Source organism: Bos grunniens, chromosome 9 (genome assembly GCF_055505025.1).
Source record: "Bos grunniens cultivar Pamir isolate PY7600 chromosome 9, Bosgru_T2T1.0, whole genome shotgun sequence".
NCBI lineage: Eukaryota > Metazoa > Chordata > Mammalia > Artiodactyla > Bovidae > Bos > Bos grunniens.
Window position 1 is genome coordinate 83612396 of NC_141173.1, and position 6000 is coordinate 83618395.

A 6000-nucleotide genomic window follows, 5' to 3' on the forward strand; every position below is an offset into this window, starting at 1 on the left:
AGCAGATTTCAGATGGACTGACCCTTAAGCTTGTTCTCTGTTGGGCAACAACTGGACTCCTACTGCTTCTAGGAATTTCGTTGTTTACCATCTAGGAGTGCCTCTATCAATATAACACAACACAGCATACTAGGTTCCACTGCCTAAGTCACAGTCCTGCCCTGATTTCATGGAAGGAGGTCCTCTAGTATCCTCAGAATGCCTGCCACACCCTTCTGAAGTGTTTCTTACACATAGGGGTCTTTTTTTTTTTTAAGTGGGTCATTTTTGTACTGCACATTCTTGCTTCCTTGGGCACAGCTGATGAGGACAAGGCTGAATGGGCCTATGACCCCAAGGCAAAGGTTTCTGTGCTGGCCAGAGATCTGCCAGTGGATCCGCAAGTGGCTTGATATGAAAATCCTGTTCAAGAGGACGCTGTGAACTAGTGACTTGGCCATCCTATTTAGATCTCTCCTACAACACACTCAATGGAGACTTGCAGGGAAGGAGCCTGGAAGTTAGGTCAGTTCAGTTCAGTTCAGTCAGTCAGTTGTGTCCGACTCTTTGCGACCCCATGAATCACAGCACGCCAGGCCTCCCTGTCCATCACCAACTCCTGGAGTTCACCCAAACTCATGTCCATCGAGTTGGTGATGCCATCCAGCCATCTCATCCTCTGTCATCCCCTTCTCCTCCTGCCCCCAATCCCTCCCAGCATCAGAGTCTTCCAATGAGTCAACTCTTCGCATGAGGTGGCCAAAGTACTGGAGTTTCAGCTTTAGCATCAGTCCTTCCAAAGAAAACCCAGGACTAATCTCCTTTAGAATGGACTGGTTGGATCTCCTTGCAGTCCAAGGAACTCTCAAGAGTCTTCTCCAACACCACAGTTCAAAAGCATCAATTCTTTGGTGCTCAGCTTCCTTCACAGTCCAACTCTCACATCCATACATGACCACTGGAAAAACCATACCCTTGACTAGATGGACCTTTGTTGGCAAAGTAATATCTCTGCTTTTTAATATTCTATCTAGGTTGGTCATAACCTTCCTTCCGAGGAGTAAGCATCTTTTAATTTCATGGCTGCAATCACCATCTTCAGTGATTTTGGAGCCCAAAAAATAAAGTCTGACACTGTTTCCACTGTTTCCCCATCTATTTCCTATGAAGTGATGGGACCAGATGCCATGATCTTCGTTTTCTGAATGTTGAGCTTTAAGCCAACTTTTTCACTCTCCTCTTTCACTTTCATCAAGAGGCTTATTAGAAGAATGCAAAAAAATAGTTGCAATGCAAAAATGCAAGAAATGCAAAATGAATGCAAAAAAATATCAGAAACAGCAGAAAGCCATGAGGCACTAAAGCCATAAATAAGAAGAAACCTCCCCAATAAGGAGCATGCACTGAGTCAGCAATGGGGGGAGCAGAAGCAACAGAGATGTGGAATTGTCGATTCATCACAGTGGCAAAGCTTGGAGATGGAGCCGCAGATGACCTGTTATGATGGAAGCGATTCTCTTGGCTCCTATTGACTCCAGAGCAGACTTTCAGGGTCTAAAGTCCCTGGTTATAAGGCTCCTGAGGATGTCTCTTGACTCTTTTCCTTCCTTGTGATTCTTTACAATTACTGTCCATGATTTGAGGTAATCACGGTATGTCTTTGTTTATTGCCATCTTGAAAGAGTCTGATTAATAATTCTGAAGTTACTAGTTGACCACATTTATTGAGGTTTTGCAATCATCTACTGGTAATCTCTAAGAATTTACTCCCACAAGTAATCATGTGTGCTCAGTTGCTCAGATGTGTCTGACTCTTAGTAACCCCGTAGACTGTAGCCTGCCAAGTTCCTCTGTCCATGGGATTCTCCAGACAGGAATACTAGAGTGAGGTGCCATGTCCTACTCCAGGGGATTTTCCCAACCCAGAGATCAAAACTGCATCTCTTACATCTCCTGTACTGGCAGGTGGATTCTCTACCACTAGTGCCACCTGGGAAGCCCACTCAATATGAGATGTGAATTTTACTTAAATTAACAGAGACAAATTCATTTCCAGATTATCAGGTGGCACATAATGGTGCCCTAATATACTCAGTCATGTAGAGGTAGACCAGTTCAAGACACTGGGTGGATTCCCTTAGTATATGGATTCCTCTTTTTTTACAAGTTGAGTTGACAAATCACAGAGTATTTCTACCTTAAATAGTAGGACTGTAATCTCAGTCTTTACTGTGGCAAGGCAGTTTTCTATTACTTGAGGCTGTAACTTTAAGACATGACATGCTCTTGGAGTGATATAACCTTGTTCTAATCATTAGTCGTTTTCAGCCAAATTGAGCAGAGACTGATTATGGTTGCAGTTTTGTAACCAAGATGTAGCAGGTTGTTTATCCTTCAAATTTAGAATAACATTGGTTGATTATTCATGCATGCAATTTTATAGCAACTACATAGCATTCGAGCATCATGAAACTCTTAACCGTATGAGTGGCAAGAGAAGGTGCCTGTGGCCCGTTCTTTCCATGTAATATAATGGCCAAATGCCAAAGAGGAAAACAAAATTCATAATGATGGGAAATATGAGAGAACCATTAAACATTCTATAATCAGATGATTAAATTGAGAAGATGAGAAGAAGAAGAAGATGATTTTAGTTGGTCTTATTTTCCATCACAACAGAAAATAGAACAAAAGAGATTATGACTCTCACCTCTTTATATTATCTACCACCAGCCCTACTCCCTCCCCTTTTCTGTGTCATGAAAGAAAGAAAGTGGACATAAAAGTCACTCAGTCATGTCTGAATCTTTGCAACCAGGCCAGAATACTGCAGTGGGTAGCTTTGCCCTTCTCCAGGGGATCTTCCCAACCCAGGGATCATGCTGAATCTTTGCAACCAGGCCAGAATACTGCAGTGGGTAGCTTTTCCCTTCTCCAGGGGATCTTCCCAACCCAGGGATTGAACCCAGGTCTCCTGCATTGCAGGCGGATTCTTTACAAGCTGGGCCAGAAGGAAAGCCCAAGAATACTGGAGTGGATAGCTGATGCCTTCTCCAGGGGATCTTCCCAACCCAGGATTCGAACTGGAGTCTTCTGCACTGCAGGCAGATTCTTTACCAACTGAGTTATCAGGAAAGCCCCCTTCTACGTCATAGTTGGAATCAAGCTGCTTGTTGCCTAGCCCAGTATATGCCAGGCTTAGCGGGATTTCCATTGAAGTCATATCTGAAAAGTGAGGGCTACAATAACACTGCTCAATCAAATGCCTTAAAAAACTCAGTGGAATGGCAGGAAGAATCCCAAGAATGAAGCACAAATTCGGAACTACAGAATCCCTTGCTCTAAATTGCCTTTCTAGGCACAAGACTAGGCCAGTTGTTGTTTTCGGGTATTTGGTCAGCTCTTCCATGGGCAGTGGGCTTCCCTAGTGGCTCAGTTGGTAAAGAATCTGCTTGTAATGCAGGAGACCAAGGTTCAATCCCTAGGTAGGGAAGATCCCCTGGAGAAGGAAATGGCAACCCACTCCAGTACTCTTGCCTGGAGAATTTCATGGACAGAGAAGCTGGGAAAGCTACAGTCCATGGGATTGCAAAGAGTCAGACACGAGGGTGAGACTAACTTTCATGTTCACTTTTTTTCCATGAGCAGTGCTTCCAAGCTTTCCCAGTTTTCAGGGATCTGGCCCAGGAAAGGGCTCCCTACTCTTCTTTGCATCAGAGGAGTTGCCACTGATGTGCATCATCCAATGTGTAGTTGGTGTTGGGAGCTTGCCTTGAAAAGAGGGAAGAGGTGTTCTTTTGTCATTTACTCTGATTCATCAAAGTTTAGGGAAATAGGGTACTGTTTGCTGGTGATGTCTTATTAAACAAAATGCAATTCTGTGTAAGTGAACAATAGACTTATAACTGCTAATCCACAAGCAATTCAAGGAATTAGTATATTCCACTGAGAAGAAATACTTGTGGATTTAGAAATACAGGGAGACTGCTACAAGGTTTTGAAAGTCCATACATACTATAAATTCAATGTTATTAAACCTTACTATTGAAAGCAGCATTCCCAAGTGAAAATAATATCTGGCTAGGATGATTTGACTTTCATGAATGAGGGAGGGGGCGGATATAGCTGAAAATAAAATCAGAGCATTGAAAAGCATCCAGAGCATATCGTTTTTTAGCTTTGTTCTTCCTGCTTCCATAGATAATTATAAAAAGTCTAAGAAAGGAAGTCTTTTTGCTATGTATTTCAGAAAAGTTTCTATTCTGTAGGGAATTTGCTTCTACTTAGGTATCTGAATGATACTCAACATTTATTGTTGAATTTTTTCCCTGAAGTTTTAAATCAAATCTTTAAGCTGTTTCTCCATATATCCCAAACCTCTCTGACTAGGAAATGAGTTCTTACCAGTGATTATTTCGTATTACTCCCATTGTCATAGAAGCCAATGATAATTCCAGAACTCAAGGATTCTAACAAAATCCCCAGCAGATCTCAGCAGAGAGGGGCAATGTTGCTAAATCTTACTTAAGCCCAAGTTTCCCTGAGTGTATGTATTTCCAAGTAATGAGCTATATGAGCAACAAACTGTGAAAACTTAAAATATGTGAACAGAATTTCATGTTGAGAAGAAAGAAAATTTATAAGGAAGACAATCTGATACTTCTTTAATGATCTGCATAAAATGGCGTAGTTTTGTATTTTATAATATAAACAGAACTCAGTCTTACCAATGAAAATATGTCTTATATGAACATTCAAACCAAGCATTTTGCAGATCAGCTGGAGGAAGAAACAGAAGTCAGGGATGGGAGATGTGTGAATCATAGGGTCAGTAGATTTGGGAAAAGGGTCTGGGTGAGCTCTCCCCACCACCAGAAGGGCTTTGACTTCACTTAGGTCTCCATCAATACTTTATGGCATGGATGTGCCAGTAAACTTAGCTCAGTGTCCACAGTGCATGCCCACTGCTTGTATCTGATACCTGCTGGTGAAAAAACAAACACACAGATCTGTTCACTAGAAGCTCCTAGGACACAGGATATCAGTGCCCTTATTGTATTTTTTGGAAGGAAACGGTAATAGGCTAGGCATCTCTGTAATAAGGGCTTCCCTGCTAGTTCAGTTGGTAAAGAATCTGCCCGCAGGAGACCAGGTTTGATTCCCAACCCAGGTTTGATTCCTGGGTTGGGAAGATCTGCTGGAGAAGGGATAGACTACCCACTCCAGTATTCTTGGGCTCCCCTTGTGGCTCAGCTGGTAAAGAATCCACCTGCAATGCGGGAGACCTGAGTTTGATCCCTGAGTTGGGAAGATCCCCTGGAGAAGGGAAAGGCTACCCACTCCAGTATTCTGGCCTGGAGAACTCCATGGACTATGTCGTCCATGGGGTTGGCAAGAGTCAGACACGACTAAGTGACTTTCACTTATTCTCCATAGTAAATGAATCAGTAGAAGGCTATCAATGGGAGGGTTTTAATCCTTATAACGTATTTTATATGTCTACTGAATGCTGATATTGTTATTTTTGTTGTTATTCAGTCACTAAGTCCTGTCTGACACTCTGCTATTCCACGACTGCAGCATGCCAAGCTTCCCTGTCCTTCACTATCTTTCAGAGTTTGCTCAAACTCATGTCCACTGAGTCTGTGATGCCATCCAACCATCTCACCCTCTGTCACCTTCTCCTGCTTTCAATCTTTCCCAGCATCAGGGTCTTTCCCAGTGAGTTGGTTTTTCACACCAGGTGGCCAAAGTATTGGAGCTTCATCTTCAGCATCAGTTCTTCCAATGAGTATTCAGTGTTGATTTCCTTTAGGATTGACTGGTCTGATCTCTTTGCTGTCCAAGGGACTCTCAAGAGTCTTATCCACCACCACAGCTTGAAAGCATCAATTATTTGGTGCTCAGCCTTCTTTATGGTTCAACTCTCACATCCATACACGACTACTGGAAAAGCCATAGCTTTGACTAGATGGATCTTTGTGGGCAAAGTGATATCTCTGCTTTTTAGTATGCTGTCTA